Genomic DNA, 20,972 nt, shown 5'->3' with positions numbered 1-20,972 from the left:
ACTCCATGAGAGCAAATTTAAATATCAAATAATAATGAAATCAATTAATTTTTTAGACTAGTGTTAAAAAAACCTCTTCCACTTCCATATAGTCTTTTCACAATATAATACATATATTTCTTGTATGGAAGACCCTTTAATTAGGTAACCTTCCCGGTCTTCTATTTTCTATTTTTCATCCAATAAGAAAGCCTTTAAATATACTAATTAATAATATATATATATTAGTATTCATTATATAGGTCTTTGGCAATTGTATTGAGTGACCTAATGTTGTCTATGCCATTGATGGTAATAATGTTTTTTATATATTTGTCTTCGATTAAATCGAAGTATTGCTTACATTTTTAGGTAATTTTTTGGTTGTAGTACACACCTAACAAACAAGTTGGTATAGCCTACTAGTTTACACTACACTTAGAGCTACATCACTGTTTTAAACTTGTCATTTCGAACTTGTTCATTACTTGATTTTATTTTATTATATTTCATCTTATTTTACTTCTAAGAAACATTTTTTATAATTACTGTTGTTCATCATCGCAACAACTAGATTGAGATTGGCTCTTCCCATGGTTTTACCAGGCTTATATTTGTTGCTCGCATTTAGCATTATAGCTGCGAGTAAAGAGCCTTTAGAGTGTGTATGTGTTTTTAAAAAAACCCTGCCATTTAAAAAAACTCTGTTACTTAATTAACAATTATATATATATTTTTAATTGAATAATAACTTGGCTGACGTGATACGTTTAAAAACTTCTCTTCACTAACTGCCAAGTGTTTAATACATTTGTATGTCTTCTGAAGAAGTCGGAATTGTTACTTTGATGAAAAGTGTATGTAATAGAGCGCACTTAAAGGATACAATAAATCATTTTCTGCTGGTTGAGTGTTTTGGCGTTCCTGGATCCATTTTTGTGTTGTCAACGGCTTGTTTCCAGTCTTTCCAAATGAGACAAACTGAGTAAGTGTGTGTGTGTGTGTGTGTGTGTGTGTGTGTGTGTGTGTGTGTGTGTGTGTGTCTGTGTGTGTGTGTGTCTGTGTGTGTGTCCACGTGTGTGTGCATGTGTGTCTGTAGCGGTCCTCCAGGTGAACCTGGTGTGTATGTTTCTGTATGAACACAGCCAAGCTCTGTGCTAGCTCTGTATCTTTGTCTGTTGGACAGGTGTGAGCCGTGCTTGGTAGAGCCGGCAGTTCATTGTTCTCATCCCCAACAATGAGAAATATCTCATCCATGCCCACAGTTAGATGCATTGCTGCTACCTGAACTTAAATGACGTCTGGTGGACAAGCTTCCTACAAGGGGATAGACAGGACCACAACCCCAGATAATGCCACATCTAGGTGTAGATAGCAGACTCACTGATGGAGCATTGGAACTACTGCCACTATGGGAGCTTGATCAGTCACTGCCATGTTGGCTGACAGCAGATGATGTTGCTCACCTATGGCCATGAGGATGCTATTCCCCTCCCAGCAGATGTTCCATCACAGGCACTGCTTATTGCATGACAGTCACCCCTCGGTCCATCACAGACACCCCTTGTTCCAATGTGTCAATCACCTGATGCAGTGAATTAGCAACACAGTGGAGGCAGTCACGCATGGCAGACTGTACCACATCCAGAACCCTAAGCATTTGTCTGGGGTAGTTATGGCATCATGCCTGTGCCTCCATGAGGCCCTAAACATACACTGAGTGGCACAGGAGTTGACACCTGCACCAGGTGGAGGGGACAGCAGGCCCTCTCCAAGCACCCCTGTCAGTCCTCCTGTGTGGCACCAGGTCCACACTTTGGCTATGGACAGCCTCAATAGGCAATGAATCCATAGTAGTCTCACTTCCATGATCAATGTGCTCACCCTCAACCTGTCCAATATCTGTGGCCTCAGTGAACTGGGTTGATGTAGGCCTACTGACTGTGTCCTATGGAAATGCAAGGGGATGGCTGTATGTCAACCTCTGTGTCAAATTCAACCTTTGCATCAACCAAATATGCCTCAGTTTGTCCACCATTGTCATCAGAGTCTGAGGATTCACTGGAAATGGGTGGCACAGGGCTCACACTTCCACTGTCATGATCACCTGTGGTAAACAGCATGAAACACAGACATACATTAACACTTGCACTGCTATAGTGCAATATATGCTAACGAACTAACAATGCTGCTAATATTACAGAAAGTACAGCAATACACAACAGGCCTCAGATCAAAATCACAAACTACAATATTTCTTTCAACTGCTCATCAATACTGACATAAACATATTTGGCTTTCTATCTGCAGAAGACATACTGCACTGTACTCCAGATGGTCCAGAAAGATGTTAAGGAAGAGGTAAGGGTAACATAATCAGAGTTACCAGTAACACAGGGGCTAATACATTTACCCCTGTATATGTGCAGTAATGGCACTTTGAACAAGAACATGGCTGACAACTCCAAAGTAAGGATATGACTGTCACAATAGGTTCATAGTTTCATAGGTAGGTACTAGGCTATCTGCCTGAAGGCATTTATAAGCCTAGCCAGAATTGTGTTGGCTTTTGCCACCCCCTTAGATTAGTTCCTGTGCCTCTGTCCAGCAGAGCCATTGAAGTAATCCCCAGGGTAAACTTTCTATTTTCCATCCATTCATCAAGATTTCTCTTGAAGAGGGTTAGCGAGGCGCTCTGCCTAATGTAGACTGGAATCTTGCTCCAGAGCATGGGAAGTCTCTGGGTCAGGAATCTATCCCTCCAGCATGTCCTATTTATTGTTGTGGTGAGGCTTAGATCCCTAGAGTGTGTGGCTCGAGGGGATATGGTTTTCTTTAGGTGGAGCAGGTCCTTCAATTCTGGGTTAGACATGGCCTTGTATGTCAGGCATAGATCACCTCTGAATAGGTGGTATGCAACCGAGTACAGCTGGAGTTTCTTCAGTTGAGCTGCATAGGCCATTTGTTTGAGGCCAGTGATCCTCTTGGTGAGGTACTTCTGTGGTCTTTCCAGCTGTTGCAGGTGTCTTGTAAGGTACATCCCAAATGGGGCATTGTACTCTGTGATGGGTCTGATGAATGATGCATAGAGGGGCACAATGACCTCTTTTGATCTGGATGCAAACCCTTTTGTAATTAAGTGGGCCACACAGAAGGATTTTCTAACCACTTTGGAAATGAGATTATCAAAGGAGAGATTACTATCTACTTGGGACCCAGATCCCTTATTACATCTTCCATATTTAGGGGGCTACCACCTATGTGGCAGTTTGTGGGTACTTTGTGTTTTCCAAAGGGGATGACTATGCACTTTTTGGCATTTAGCTTGAGGCCATGGATTTGACACCAGGTATCTGTCTCAGTGAGGCCCTTTTGGAGGATGTCTGTGTCAGCTGGAGAATCAATTACAGCCCCTAGTTTGCAGTCATCTGCGAACTTGCTCAGCCATAGACCTCCTGTGCTTGCCTGTACCTCTGAGAAGTATATGCCCAACAGGAGGGGTCCTAGGACTGAGCCCTGGGGAACGCCACTTGTAACTGCTTTACAGTCAGACCTAGCTCCCGCAACTCTTACCATGTGGGTTTTGTCCGTGAGCCAGGTGGCAACCCATCTCGTGACATAGGGGTTTATGTTCAGTCTGGTGAGCTTGTCTATAATACCAGAATGGGGAATGGTGTTGAAGGCCTTTGCGAGGTCTAGGTAGGCTGTGTGGACCACCTTTCCCTAGTCTATAGCATTGGCAACTGTCTCAAAGAAGTCCACCAGGTTTAGGAGGCATGATCTGCCCTTAACAAAGCTGAACTGGGTAGGGTCCAGTGTTTGGAGATTACCAATGTCTCTATTAAGGAGATCCATGATGATGTGCTCCATTGCCTTGCAGACCAAGCTAGTGAAGCTTATAGGGAGATAGTTCCCGGGGTCTCTTGTGGCTCCACCTTTATGGAGCAGAATAACCATTGCTGTGCGCCACTCTGTGGGCATGTAACCTTTGGAGAGGCTGAGTTTGAACAGTGTGTTTAGGTGAGGGGTTAGTTCATCTTTGAGCTCGTGTAGGACACAGCCTGGAACACCGTCTGGTCCCATTGATGCTGTGTTTTTGGCTTTGGAGAGGGCTGTTTTAACCTGACTGTCTGTGATTTCAGGGACACTGCATTCTTCTGGTATGGTTATGGGCCCTTTTGGGAGTGAGAGGGGGTGAAGTTTGCACTGAACCTGTCTGCCAGGATGTTGGCGATATCGGTCAGTTCAGTGTATTTTGTGCCATTCTGCACTAAGTCCGAGCAGATCTGAGAATTGCCACTTAGATTCTTGACATAGCTAAAGAATGCCTTGTGGTTATCTTTGGATCCCTTGGCAATTTTTTTTTCAAAGCTAGCCTTGGATGATTTTATGAGGGATCGTAATTTTTTGCTGATACTGATCAGGGATATCTTACCTTCTTGGGATTTTACTGTTTTCTGTACTAGTTTCCTCCTTCTATTGTATAGCTTGTTTATGGCAGGGGTCCACCAGACTGGTTTCCTTTTCTTGGAGGAGTGAGTCTTGGTTTTGCTTGGGATAGCATGATCCATGCATTCTTGTAGGTGCCCGTAGAGTGCATTAGTAAAGGATTTTGCAGTTTAGGCAGCATTATCCTTTAGCATGGGGGCTTTGAAACTTTCCAACTTGGTCTTAAGTAACTTGAAGTTTGCTTTTGAAAAGTTTTTTACTGTGGTTTCTTTGACCGGGGGTGGGGGCGGAATGTGGATATCCAGAGTGATTAGTTTATGGTCAGATCTAACCAGCTAGGGGTCGAACTCCGGTGTGGAACACCGGTCACCCATGTTGATGATGACCAGGTCCAACATGTTGTCACCTCTGTTGGGGGTGTTGACCAGTTGATCCAGGGCTTTTAAGTTTATAAATTCTAGGAAATGTTGGGCAAGGGAGTTAGCACTTGAGTAGTTCTCCCAGTTAATGTTTGGGTAATTGAAATCACCCAATATCAGGGTGTTTGGTAGGACCTTTGTGTTTCCCAGTGTTTCCAGAAATGTGGAATGGGGGTCCTGGGACATAGAGGGTGATCTGTAACAAGCTACAATTTGAATTACAGTTTTGCCCATTGTTAGTTGCACATGGATGATCTCTGAAGCATTGTTCTGTGCCACTGACCTGGAGGTGTGGTATCCTTGATGAATATGGATAAGCCCCCACCTTTTGTATTTCGGTCCGGGTTTTGTGGCCGAAATGTATGGTATGAGTTGTAGCCTGGTAGTGCTGGGGCTGCTTTCTGGAGCCTTAAACCAGGTTTCTGTTACTGCACATATATCAATTTTCTCCACACTGAGGAGTGCCTCGAGTGCGTGCATTTTGAGGTTTAGACTTCTGGCATTGAGCAGCATTACCCTCAGTTTTTTGTTACTTGTGCTATTTACAGTGGTGGGTTTGTCTTTTGAGCCTTGCCTAAAAAAGGCACTATAGAGGTGGCAAGAGCCTTGGCCAGTATTCGAAGCCTAAGAGTGACAGGTGCAAGCCATCTCTAGCAAAGCAGAGTGGCTTGTCGAGCATGTCATCTCAGGCTGACAGACACTGAATCCCCTTTGAATGACACCGGAAATTTAGCCAGTTGTTGAAATTGATAATTTTTTCTTTATACCGTGGTATCATTCTTGGTGAGGGTCAGGATGCTACTCAAGGTCAGGGTCATACTGACCTGGGCTACGTGATCAGAGAGCTCTTCCATGTCTCTTTTCATGTATTCCAGGGAGGTACAGCTCAGGTCATTCACACCTGCATGGACAATGACAGAGTTGTGTTTGAACTTGTTCTGGAGTGACCTGAGTGCTTATGTTATATGGTGGATCCTGGCACCTGACAGGCAGCTAACAGTAACCTTCTCCATGTTCAGCCTAGTGAGTGGGACTTCAGTGTGCCTGACTATAGAGTCACCTATTACTAGTGTGTTGGGTATGTTATTTTGCCTTAAGGGCTGTGATTGCATGGCACACTGGTTTTGTGTTTCATGGTTTGTGTTGGGGGGGTGGAGGTTGCTTGGGTTTCTGGTTTGGAGGTCTCTGCTGTTTTTGCAGATTTTTATTTAGAGCCTCTGACTATGTTTTTGTGTATTTATGTGTGATTTTTCTGGTGCTGGTTTCATAGGTCTATGTGAGACTGGTGGTGTGATGCAAGTAGTTCCCTTCTCCTCTTGACTGTCAGGTCCAGTCTTGGGTTAAGAGAGCTTAGCCTCCAGTTTGGCTGTATAATTGCATCTCTCGCATGTATTAACATTTGATGGTAGGAGGAGAGGGTTGTCTGTGTACATGAGGCAGTTGTAACATTGCCTCAAAATGCCTAGATTCACCAGTTGGACCAGAGAGTATACCTAAAACTGCCCTTTGGACATGCCAGGATAGGTACAGTGAACTGTTTTACTGATTGTCTGTTAAGGTCAAATAGAGAGCCTTGTCCTTCTCCATAGTATAGGGGGGTCTAGTGCTAAGGTTTATTAGTGCTTACTATGAGTTTTGAGCAAGTGCTGAGCTGAGAAGTGAATGGTTTGAGTGCTTAAGCTGAACTTTGTCTAGTTCCAAGGAAAAAATTGAAGAGTAGACTTTGTAGAGCCGGGAATAGTTATACCCTTGCTAAATGGCTACAAATCGGTCAGATAAAACACAATTTGCAACAAATGAAGACGAGGTTGGATGTTAATGAACCAGAACCCTACCGTGCACTACTTCCTTGCATTTCCAAACCTGACAGACCTAAATGTTCCTGACACACCCACCTGATGTAGGCAATCACAGTTGCCATCCCTCTAACCTGACACATCCGCCTTATGCAAGCATTCACAGTTGCCATCCCTCTAACCTGACACATTTACCTGATGTAAATGAGCACAGTTGCCATCTCAACAATATTCATTTATTTAATATTTTTTATTTATTTGACATTTGTTAACTGGCTTAGTCTGACTGGGCAAGATGCCCTTTTTCAGCAGAGACCCAAGGAAAAAAGCTCCAATTACAAAATTTATCAATACATTGATTAATACAAAAATTATAGTAAGAGAACAATTAATCTTTATACAAAGGAGGTAAAAAATAAATGCAACAAAGAAAAGAACATATAAGTTAATCATAGGAACAATACAAAATAACACAAGCACAGAGGAAGTGCATATACTATGTGAACATCCCTACAGGGAGCCAACTTTTTGGGATTCAGCAGTTCTAATGAGTTCAGCTCACATTTCCATCTTCACTGTGTTAAAGTCCTGGAAACTACACAGATGTCTACACCAAAAGGCAACTGTGTAGCTAGGGAAGGGCAGTTGAATGTTGCACAAAGAATGGATATTACTTTGCTGCAAACCTCTAGTTCTATCAATTTTCTAAGTTTGCCAAGGCAATTATTTCAGCAGTTACACTAATTATGGACCTTCCCCACCCATTATGTATACTTTTGTGCAGATGTCTTGCTGTAAGAGGTTGAGATGTTTGCTAGACTTTGGATGTGTACTGTTCCTTGGATGCTGTGGCAGTAAAGCTGCTTTCTGCAAACCCGGTGTCTTCTCATTTTTCTAAGTTTGTAGGTGCAATATTTACAAAGTATCCCTAGTTCTGGCCCCTTTTCCCTCCCCATTACTGATGACTTTCTCCAGATTTCTTGGTCTAAGAGGTTGAGGTATGCCCATGAGGTCTATATCAGTTCATCGAAACAGCTCAACATCGAATACCACAACCTCAAACTGCTAAACACGAACTCTAAAAACATTGAAGGCTCAGAACAGCTTAGTTTTTCCCTGGGAAAAATTTCCGAGAAACACACACACACAACACAAGCACAGCAAAAAAGCAACATTCCACACACATACACTTAAAATCCAACATCTAACCTCAGACTAAACTGTACATAAAGTACTATCTATCCACTATCCTTAACCCAAACCCTAACCCTAATGTCCGTCACTATTGCACACTCATCTCACCCACGCCCTAACCCTAACTCACATACCCTGCCCTAACCCTAAAGTCTGTCACTATTGCACACTCATCTCACCCGCGCCCTAACCCTAACTCACATACCCCACCCTAACCCTAAAGTCTATCACTATCGCACACTCACCTCACCCACGCCCTAACCCTAACTCACATACCCCACCCTAACCCTAACGTCCGCACAATCGCACACTAACCTGAACCCAACCTGTAACTTTCCACCACAATGCTGAAAATAGTGAAGCCACAGTAACGGACAACCAAATTCTTTCCCTAGGAAAAATTCAGTTATCTGCAGCTTTGCTATTTTCAGCATTCGCTGTTTTCAGGTCAATATTAGACCATTCAAAGTATTAACACTTCGATGATCTAATATAGACACTGCCCATACATATCTCTCAACTGTCCAGATAGATTTTTGCAATATATTTTTGGTGTGTTCCTCATAAAAGTTGTGATTTCATGGCAAATCACTGGGATGATCTGAGGAGATAAGTCACTAAATAACGACATACATTTGAGTTTCCTGCTTCATATCCTTTGTGTACTGCATGTTACAAAACACCCTGTTCTAGCAGCTTTCAAAGTTTATCTGAGCAATATTTAATATTTGTCCCTATTTGTGTGCCTCCCCCCACCCCTTTTGTCAGACTGTGTCCAGGGATTTCAGCTGTGATAGGGTTGCAAGGCATGATTCTGTGGCTGTATTCAAAAAGTTTTTGAATAAGCTGGAACACCAGCACGGAGCCTACATGGTTGCTTTCTATCATATTGAATTGCTCCAGCCTCTTTCCCCTGGTTCATTTGCATGCTATTCGGCTGCTTATTCAGCTGATTAACATGCCACAATGTTTATATGGTGCCTGGATGGTCACTATGGTTTCCCTGGGGGTGTGCACTTCTATAAGGCACTTACTGGCTTTCAAATCTCTTGCTCCTGTGTCCGCATCACAGTGTGATGCAGACATGAGAAATAACACTGTGTTAGTGTTACTGAATTGCCCCCTCAGTCATCCTCGTAAGCCATTTATTGTTGTTATTCATCCATATAATACTGAATCTCTGTCTCACACACACACACACACACACACACACACACACACACACACACACACACACACACACACACACACACACACACACACACACACACAATGCTCACAGATTAATTTCTGTAGACACTGTAAGCAGATATTTTCATAGACAGAATAAGATTCAAAGATGAAGTTTTTAGATGCTTACTCTGCAAGGCAAACCACTCACTCTTCAACACTGTGTTACTTGTGGTGCTTCATTGACTTCATATAGTTCTTCCTGCTCTTTTCATGCAGTCATCTGAAGCATTACTTCATTGCTTTTAAGTCTGTGACACTATATTATGCTGTTTTTCCCCAATATTTTTATTAATGTTTATACATTCAGATAATTTATGACATTTAAGATATGTATATAGAATTACATATTTAAAAAAAGACAACCAATAAAAAAATCAATATCAGGAGCACAACAAAAACAACTATTTGCAAGATTGTCTACTGTAGAGCAAGAATTCAAAAAGATTTCAAGAATTAGCATTTCGTATAAAAGTATCAACTATTTATTTAACAGTTCTTTAAATTTTATCCAAGTGTTGTAAGAAGAAGTGATTCTGGTTGTTCTTGTCTTGATTGCAATAAGTTCTAATTGACAAACTTCGGTTGTAATATTTATAAATTCTTTCAAAGTTGGACTAGATTCATCTTTCCAATTCTTGGTAATAACTTTCCTTGCTATTGTTAACATACACCATAAAAGTGGGTATGTTATTCTCTTGACACAAGCAGGTATTGGTGTATTAAATGAAATTAGTGATTTAATTAAAGTAAATTTACCATTGAATAAATCCTGTAAAAAAAGATTAATATTATTCCAGAATGGTTTAAGTACAACACAATCAAAAAACATGTTGGCAATCAGCTTTAATATTTAACTTACATCTCCAACATTCTATTATTTATCTATTTTTTTGTACATTAATTCAACTCTATGTGGTGGGATGAAAGTTCTATGCATGAATTTATAAGAAAACAATCTCCATTTTAGTTAGGAAGTTGTTTGTTTTTATGATAATAACATTATTTTTTTTATCATCTTCACTTGGAAAGTATATTCCGAATAATTTTCTTTGTAGTATTTTGTTGCATTTTTAACTATTTATAGTTTTATACTATATAACTTGTATAGTTTGGATAAAAGTCATTTCCCCAGTATACTTTGTTGTATCAAAATAATTAAAAGATCAATAAGTTTAGGAACAGAATCTCTTACTGTCGGTCACATTAATTTAATTTTATATTCAACTGATTGTCTACAATGTTGAATGTCCAACATTTCCTGAAATAAATCAAAATTGTTCATTATATAATCTACAGTTTGTGGTTTTTCCCTAATCCATCAGCTGAAACCAATCTATCAAGTTTTTCTCTTTAAGTGTGATCATTGTTGATAACTTAAATGTACAAATATTATTCAAAGTATAAGCTATAGCAAACAGAAGAAAAATCCATGCTTTATATTCTGGATTTCTATAGATAAAGTTAATAAAGGTGGTCATTATTGTGGAAATATAAGAAAAATTGATTGATTGGTTTCTACTGTCTGAAAAGTAATCGTTTAACAACCAGTGCAGAATATTATTTAATATTGTATGATAGTGTGAATTTGTCGGATGATTGGATTTTATCCAAATGCTTCCTTGTAATTCTTTCCATTTGGCCTTATAATTATTATTTAATCAGAGAGATAATGTCTTGATGCTTGATGACAGAGAATATAATTCTAACTCTGGTAAACCAATACCACCAAAAGACCAATCTGTAATGTGTTGATTTAAAGCTAGTCTAGGTTTGTTAGGATGCCAAAGAAATCTTGGGTATTAAAAATTAAACTCTTTCATATTATTTTAGGGGAAGGAAAAAATAGAGATTGAATTATATATAAAATTGTTGGCAGAATAATCATTTTAATTATGGAAACTCTCTTCCTTTGTGAAACAAATTCCATTTATTAACAAGATTCTTTATAGATGTTAAACTATTACTGTAATTAAAAGTTATTACATATTTAATATTATCAGTTATGGTTATTACTGTAATTAAAAGTTATTACATATTTAATATTATCAGTTATGGTTATCCCTAAATAATTCATTTTAATCTTTTAAAATATATTTCAAAAAAATCGTTTGCCCATATCATAAGCATTAGAATTTATAGGTAGAATTTTTGTTTTGTTATCATTAAAGCTAAGTCCAGATTTTTTTCTGAAAGACTTCTATTGCATTAAAAAACAGCAACGAAATAATAATTAGTTTCATTCACAGTCAAAGGAATATTGTCAGCAAACAGCTGGAGTTTGACATTTAAATTCTTGCTTATCTGTATACCTTTAATATCTAAACTTGATCTTATATAACTTGCAAGTGATTCCATAAGTGGTGGCAGATGACATCCCTGTTTAGTTCCTTTGGAAACTCTAACTGACTCTGAAGTATATGGACCTATTTTTATGTAAGCAAATGAATTTTCATAAAAGAGTTTAATGAGATGTAAAATAATATTTGAAAAATGACATTCCTCTAAAACTAATAAAAGGTATTTCCAATTAAATAAGTAAAAAGCACTTTTAATGTCTAAACTTATTAATGTTAAGTTTTCTTGTGTTCTATTAGCATAATCAATTATTGCTAATATTGTTTTAATATTATCATAGGAATTCCTTTTAATTATGTATCCAATTTGGTCATTATGGTAGAAATGGTAGAAACTGCTGTATTCTGCTAGTATAGATAGCCATATGTATTTTTTAATCAATATTTAATAGTAAGATCGGTCTGGAAGAAGAACAATCTGCAGGGACTTTATCAACTTTTAAGATCAGAAAAATAAGGATGTATTTCTAGGACAGTGAAACATTTGTTAGACTTTAACTATGGAGAAAAGTTTGAGTAAAATACTTAGGACATCTTTATGCATTGGCTTATAAAGTTCAGGCATTATGCCATCATTATCAGAAGCCTTATTATGTTTTAATTTATTAATTTGAGCTTTAAGTTAAGACATTAATAATGCCTATCAATTGTTTTTGTCTGGTCTTCGAATAATTTACTTTTAATATGGTTTCTAATAAAAGTTTTAATTACTTCTTGTGAATCTAATGTTGGATTATATTGATTGAGTTTATTAAAAGTGAGTTCTAAATTCCCTTAGGATGTCCATTATTTCAGTAACCTTTTTTGCTATTAGCAAATACAAACGCAGACCACACAGGAATAAATCAAACAAAGTAAAAAATATGTAAAAAAATAATCCGGGCCACCGTTTAAGTCTAAATGTTCTTTTATAGCAACCACAGATGAGCGCTTTCATCTACTAACAAGACTTCTTCAGATAAATACACAAGTGCTACTCATTATCTATATATATATATATATATATATATATATATATATATATATATATATATATATATATACACCTTTGTATAAATACATACTAATTAGTATTTAAAGAGACCACATCCTCCACACATGGCCATATAAACTAACATCCTAGTTTGACAATTGCCCTTGCGAAATCTAATTACACTGTTCAAACCATTATTTAATCTTACCCACTCTTCCTTGATAATGAGATGACATAAACTACAATTACCACATGAAGTGGTAAATTGTAGTTGCTTTGTCAGCCTGTTCAAACGTTCTTTTAAAATTTTTACCTGTTTTGTAGATAAACAGTGGTTTAGAACCTACCACATTATATAAATCTTTATTAATTTTAAGTGTATTCCAATTGGCTCTAACTATATTTGTGAATAAATCAGAAAACATATTGTATTCCATAATGCAAGCCCTGTAGAAGTTTTTTCCTTCCAAATTCTTTTCTATAGTCTTAGGTAAGGTTTGCCCTAACAAAGAATGCCATGCATTCTATATAGGAAATACTGAAAGAACACTTAAAGATAGAATGTATGAGCATCAGTACTATATAAGAACTAGAAAAGAGACCAGTGCCTTGTTTAAACATTATTTATTATGCCCTTCCTTTAATGGATTTAAATTTGGTATTATTGATATTATTGCAAAAAATAATTTTAAAGGTGGGGATATTAAAAATTCTTTGTTGAACAGAGAATTAAAATGGCAGCTTAGGTTGAAGTCTTATTTCACCTGGCCTAAATGAATATGTAATAATCAAGCCAGTTTTAATAGCTAAAGCAGAAAATGTTTGATTCGATGCAGTTTAACAGTGTTGATATATTCATTCATATAGTTTTTTTACAATTTTTAAATACTTTTATAATCTACACACACCTTCATAATACATATGTTGATTAAATTCTGGTTTTATGAGAATTGTAGTTAAAACATATTTTGTTATAATGTATTTGGTTACTTAGCATGAATAACGTTTTGTATATGTTTTGTTTTAAGTAATGAACATAGTGATGTGCAATATTTTTTAAATATAGGTGGTCTCTTTAAATACTAATTAGTATGTATTTATACAAAGGTATATATATATATATATATATATATATATATATATATATATATATATATATAAAATGAGTAGCACTTGTGTATTTATCTGAAGAAGTCTTGTTAGTAGATGAAAGCGCTCATCTGTGGTTGTTATAAAAGAACATTTAGCCTTAAATGGTGGCCTGGATTCTTTTTTACATATTTTTTAGTTTTTTGCTATTAGGACAATATAGTTATTTGATATAATTAAATTTAATAAGCATTTTTGTTCTTGTGCATGGATTTTGCATTGATAGAATAACTATTTATTTTGATCCTTTCTATGTTAAGCATGGTTTTATGAATTAGAATTTCTAAATATTTATAATTTAAATTATTAATTTATTTTGACAAATTATTATTCCCTTTTTGGCCATCTAATTTTAACTTTTTTTTTTTTTGTAAATCTAGCAGTTCCTTGTCCCACTGTTTTTTTGTTAGAGCATATCAGCTCATAACTTTACCATATACATATGCCTTTAGGGCATCCCATAAACAGATCTCTGAGATATCTTCAATAAAGGTCTTAATTTCTTTGTTAAATACATCTTTAAAATCCTCCAAGTTGGTTATATACGCAGCCATCCTTTTAATGGAAATGTTGTTTAAGTTTAACATAAATTCAAAAGTTATGCCATTGTGGTCAGAAAGAAGACAAGAGACTACTTTAACCTTAGCTAGTCTAGTGGTTCAATCATTTGAAATATATACTGTACCTATTCTTGACTGTACTGTGGTGGTGGTGCTGTGGTAGCGTTGTCACCTCACAGTAAGACATTGTCCTGTTCGATTCTCAGCTAGAGCGTCTTCTGTGTGAAGACATGTGTGAATGGGCGTGCCTTTGTTGAAGGTTATGCATCAGAGCCGGCAACTCGGTACGTAAAAATCTACTGCCAATCATTAGCAGACCGGAGTTCCGCTGTGGCGACCATAACCGGGAAAAGCTGAAAGACACAACAACAACAATCTATTCTTGACTGTGATCCATGTCTATGTGAAAAAATGGGTAAATATGTGATTCTGTGTCTGAAAATTTATTCTATTAGTGCTTTTGCCAAGGCAGGTATCCTTCACTTTTTGGTAGTATTAAATTCTTTACCCTTTAATATACAATTAAAATTTCCTGGCAATATAATATTATCTTTAGAGATTTGAATAATCTGATTCAATTTGTGCTTAACAGTTTTAACTCCTATTCCAGGGATCCAGTGCACATTGATGAAGGTATATAATTTTCTTTTGATTTCTAGGCTTACTGAACAAATTATTCCTTTGTCTTCATTGTATTTACTTAGAACTTTAGGCATATGTATCACGTTTCTCCACAAAATAATTATCCCTCTTTTTTCCTGGTTATATTGAGAGCTAAATAACACAGTGTAACATTTAGTATTAAGTCTGTCTATGTCTTTTAACAGACGTGTCCCCTGTAAAAAGAAAATCAGGAAATTAAATAATTTTAGGAACTTGTTTAAACTTCTCCTCTTGCAACCATTATTTAATCCATTAATATTTATGAGAATGCACTTTAAATATGTCACATAAAAGGCAAGACAAATATCCAAATGATACCATCATAATTCCAAAAGTATGTTACTGACAATGAACCACTCTCAAAAATTTTGAACTGCTCATTTATAAAATATATATATATATATATATATATATATATATATATATATATATATATATATATATATATCCAACAAGCTTGAGGTTATTAACTATATACTTATTAGTAATGATAGTAGACACCAATAAAAGATAAAATATTTCCTAAAAGATTAAATATAAACTTCTATTACCCTTCTTTCCCCTTATGGAGTCTAACACTACTAGTTTGAATAGCGAATCAAGCCAAACATTCCCACCCATCAACAGGAGTAAGTCCAATACATCTCTGCTACATTTGGAACAGTATGATCATTGGAAAAAGTAATTAAAAATACCACAAAAAAATCTTTGAATATTTTGACAATTCTGAATTAATGAGTGTATATAACAAAAAAATGTTTCTCATTTTAGATTATATATTATCAATACTGTAAGAAAAGATTTAACAACACAAATTAGCTTCAAAATCTACAGGATAGAAAATTATGATGAGTGTATATCACATTTCTTGTTAAAATCATTTTATATATGAAAAAGAAGACTTAGCTTAAATATTTATTAGAACACATTATCTGCCTTGTATATGTTAAACAAAACTATACAAAGGGGAACTTCCTATTTTCTATTAAGAAACATTAAAAGGACAGTGTAGAAATGTCTAATATTGATAAGAAAAAGAAAACAAATTGCATTTGCACCAAACATATGCGAGAATATACCTCCTCATATAATTCATATTGACTTGGTAAGGAGGTATTGGCCAGTGGTATTTGAAAGACCAGAAAAGGCAGAGATGGACTTGAACTAACAATTTTCATACCTGATACACAACTACAAGAAAGCCAAAGTCCTTGAACTCCTGAGAAGTGATGAAACCACTCTAGAACCAATTCGCCAACAAACTGATGCCTCAACACCACCGGGCCTCAATGACCATATTTTTATTAAACCTTTATTTGTTAGAAAACAGTTAAGGCATACATAATAGAGCATTGGGTGACTTATTAATAACAATTGTATTAGTGGAGTCACATTTAGTATTATATCTGTCCTCTTTTATGTAGTGGTACTGTTAATATCATAGAGTATTTATAATAGTGGGAATAGGAATGTTTGTCCTTTTAATGTAAGGAAAGACATGTTATCAGCACATATACATTGAAGATATATGAGCATTCTAATTATGTATACACATGAAAAGTTTTATTCATAAGACGTTCAGTGACCATGTATGTTTGTGTCATTTTTTATATTTTATTTTTTAAGTATTACATTTTATGTACTTATTTCATTATTTCATTTTTTATTTTATTTTAGTGTATCTATGTACCATGATGTACAGTATGTACATAGGGATAACAACATAGTACATTTTATCTTTTTATCAGTTTTACTTTATTTGGTGTGCTGGCCACTTTAAGAAAATTTTTAGTGTTCTGTTGGCGCCAAAATGAAGTATTTAAAACTGTAGTAGAGATTATTTCAGGTGTTCTGATGAAGCCCACATTTAGTGGGTGAAAGCGCTAAACTGTTTCATTGTATTTGTGGATGCTGACATTAAAAGGAGTTTTTTTATGTCAACTTCTTGTGTCACTTTTAATTTGTTGGTGCATTGGATCTAGAGTGGTTTCATCACTTCTCAGGAGTTCATGGACTTCAACATTCTTGTGGTTCTGTATCAGTAAGTTGTTGGTTGACTGAATGCTCCAAATTTTCATACCTGCAGAAACAATTAAAATGTTTTCTCCCATTACCACAGGAGAAATCAGTCCCCTCAGATGATTAACCCTTGTCTGTATAATGAGTGACTGATGGAAAGTTGCATGTTAATGAGGACCCTGCATCTCATATCTATGTGTCACCACTAGCATTGCTATATGGAGCAGCCAGAGTCACCAGAAATATTTACATGGTTTATTAACTAGTTTACAAATGGTTTCATGGAATCTTAGCATAAGACAGATTCAATAAAATACGACTATATTGATGAATGAGCTCTTAGGAAGGTATTTCCCTACATCATGAAATTATATTGTCATATTTAATATATGTTAGGCATCACATAATTATATAAGAAATAAAAACAAAAACAGTTATGACCATTATATGGTAAAGAAGTCAAACATGTAGTGATTAAACACATTGTATGTAGGTAGACTATGATAATTTATAGTCTCTATGTTTGCTGTTAATCTTTCTAATGGCAATGAAATGTAAATAGCATTACAGCTAAAGCTATGAATGTCCCATACACAGTACAGCAAGTTTTTAGGAAAGCAAAGAATGCTTGTAGATCCGATAGCAAAATATCTTCTTCACTATTACCACCTCAGACAGCTAACACAAAATATGCATATCTGTCTAAATAGGACATAGAAGTATGGATCTTAACTTTGGCAGTACTAAGCCAAATTATGACCACAGCAGTTCAAGAAAACTTAAAAAGTGATAAAATTCACACTCTTAAATTTTGGAACTTAAAAAGCTTATTGCTGAACCATATTACTCATAACAGAATCAAACTCAGGTCACAAAAACAGTACTTTCACCATTTAAAGCATAAAATGAGACTCACATGTATCATTTTCAAAATGCTTCCTATATCCTATAATTGTCAATTCTAATTTTGAAAAACATTTGCACAAAAAGCCATCAAAACCATTAGTCGCAGAATTCTTTGCTCTGATACAATTAAAATATTCCCAGTTAAAGTATATAGCCTTGTTTCTCGATTATACTGCTTAAGAAAAATGCTGCAATTGTAAAGAGTTTAGCTATATGTGTACATGCCGCAAAGGATATCCTGTTCAACCTCTTGTAGCCCATAAGTCAATACTGGGAACAACTGAATCACTACCACTAAGTTGCTTATATTTGCTACATAATTTATGGGCAGGATTCAAGAAACTCCATGTAGGGTCATGCAGAGCATGTTTCCATGTACACGAAGTTGTGCCTGTGGCAGTGCCATGCAATGCATATTAATAAAGCATGACATTCTTAAAGCTTTGTGGTGCACAGCAATGTTATTATGGCCCCAAAACTTCTTCAGGAATGCAGATATCATTTCCATGGGAGGTTGCCATCTGTAGCACAGCAATCAGACCTCACAACCTCTTATAGTTTCATAGTTTAGTACTAGGCTATCTGCCCTGGGGCATTTGTAAGCCTAGCCATAGTGATGTGGCTTTCGCCACCCCATGAAACGGTACAAAAATGCACAGAATAGATTTAGAATACTGTGCATCTGTCTAGTAGTGACACAGTGAAGGTCCGCTTATATAATAGAATTAGTTTACTGTGTCCCTGTCTAGTAGTGACACAGATGTGACCCCTGGGGTAAACTTACGATCTCCCATCCACTCATCAAGATTTCTCTTGAAGAGAGTCAGTGAGGGGCTCTGCCTAACATGAACTGGGATCTTGTTCCAGAGCATGGGAAGCCTCTGGGTTATGAATCTATCCCTCCAGCATGTCCTATTCATACTTGTGCCGAGGTTTAAGTCTTTAGCTCTCGTGGTCCTGATGGATTTGGATTTTTTGAGGTGGAGCATGTCCATCAGTTCCTGATTGGACATGGCCTTGTACGTCAGGCAGAGATCACCTCTGAGCAGGAGGTATGCTACTGAATAGAGCTGGAGTTTCTTTAGTCTGGCAGAATAAGACATATGTTGGAGACCCTTGATCCTCTTGGTGAGGTACTTTTATGGTCTCTCCAGCTGTTACAAATGCCAGGTGAGGTACATACCAAATGGGGCATTGTACTCAATCATGGGTCTGATGAGGGAGGAGTATAGGGGTACAATGACATCCTTGGATCTGAATGTGAATCCCTTCATGATAAGGTCTGCAAGGTAGAATGTTTTTCTAACCACTTTGGCAACGTGGGTGTCAAATGAGAGGTCGCTGTCGACTTGGGTTCCTAGATATCTGATTACTTTTTCCATACTCAGTGGGTTGCTGTCTATGTGATAATTTGTGGGTACTTTGTTTTTCCCAAAGAGGATGACTATACATTTTTTGGCATTTAGTTTAAGGCCATGACTCTGGCATCAGTTGTCTGTTTCTGTGAGGCCTTTTTGTAGGATGTATGTGTCTGCTGGTGTATCGACTATGGTGCCTAGTTTGCAGTCATCTGCGAAGTTTGTCAGCCACAACCCTCCCATGTTTTCTTTAACATCTGAGAAGTAAATGCCAATAAATGCCAAAAATAGTGACAATCCTTAAATACTGCCCTTATAACTTTAAAACATTGATAGAATAACAATTTTTGCAATAGCATGAATGTTCCGAAGGATATGAAATCTGAATCTCGAATGTCTGTCATTAATTTCTGAAGTCAATCTCCAGTGATTGAAATATTATGAGAAACAGACCAAAAATATGAAGCACAAATCTGAACATAATGCAAAAATCTGTACAGTTGAGAGGTATGACGGCAATTGCTTTTTCTTGTTTGAAATCTGGCATGGTCCCAAACACATTTAAATAAGGAAAAATTGTACAATGGACCTTGCCATAGATATGTCATTCTGCATTTATTAATTTCATATATTTTATTGTTTTTCATTTCTCATTTTTTGTTTTTGCACATGTTTGCACAATGCTTAGCTTGTTTGTGTGTCTGGACCACCCACATGACCCAGACAGCCTAAAATAGAAACCAGTTGCATTCAATTAATGCCACTGGGCATTGCACAAACCTGGTAAAAGAGGCTGCACTGCGCTAACACTGTAAAGTTAACAATGAATACTAATATCATGTAACTAATCCTGTGGCAATAGGTGGCATGTCTAGGTTTGGAGTGCAAATGGTTCTGGGTTCTAGTACAGGGGGAGTAAACTTTTTTTTTTTTTTTACTGTGTTGACATTGCAGATTATACAAATGAAGTGCAACATAGACAAGTGTGTTCTCAACATTACTGTGGCAAGAGCTGTAAGTTTAGGACTACTGTATACATTGGGTCTGAGTTTTAAAACTACATATGTCATGCACTTTTAATGTTGTTCTACATTACATCATATTTACTCTCACTCATAACACCTGGTAGCTGATATTAATATTTACATGTATGAGGGCTGAGACATTAATATTGTGTCATTTATTTTTACCTAATCATTTATATGGTATGGAGCATATAATTATGAAAAGTATGACTGTGGGTATAATGTGTATTATGTTTATGCAAGTATATTTTTGCAATCCCATTTTAATAACAGAGCTACATAAGCAGATATATAGCAAATATAATTGGAACTGCATTTCTTTTGTTTTTTTGTTTTTTTTATTGCCCATTGTTGTGCACCACTTACCATCATGCACCCGGGCTTACCATGTTTGTGCGATGGTAAGCAGTACGCAGCATTTTCAAATGTAGCAAAAAGCAGACAGAGCACACTCTCAGAAGTGCAATGCATACAATTGGTAGAAAAACATATATTTAAAGTGGAATTGGTGGGAAATGCTCATTAGACATTAAGATGGATCTTTAGAAGACATGGATGGTGTTGGAGAGGGTGTACGTTTTCGTGCTCAGTGTTGAAGTGTGCAGGAATCCAAAGTCTTTGTTGAGTTCCTAGTTAAGGAGCATGGCCCATACCTATTGCAGTGGAACTACTCAAGTTCTCAGCATAAGTCTGAGGCCTAGACTGGCTTGGCTCAGGCATTGACCAGTGCAATAGGTTCCCCATGCACTGGTGAGCAGTCTCATCATCATTATGATGACCTATGTAGAAGGAAGAGGGATACCCTTGATTAGGGAATGTAGAGCGGGGAACACTCAACAGATTTGTAAGCATAAACTGCATTGAGCAATACTAAAAGTTACAGCTGAATATAGTC

This window comes from Protopterus annectens, chromosome 5.part1 (genome assembly GCF_019279795.1).
Source record: "Protopterus annectens isolate FY-2018-M chromosome 5.part1, PAN1.0, whole genome shotgun sequence".
Lineage (NCBI taxonomy): Eukaryota > Metazoa > Chordata > Ceratodontiformes > Protopteridae > Protopterus > Protopterus annectens.
Note: the sequence above shows the minus strand (reverse complement) of the source record.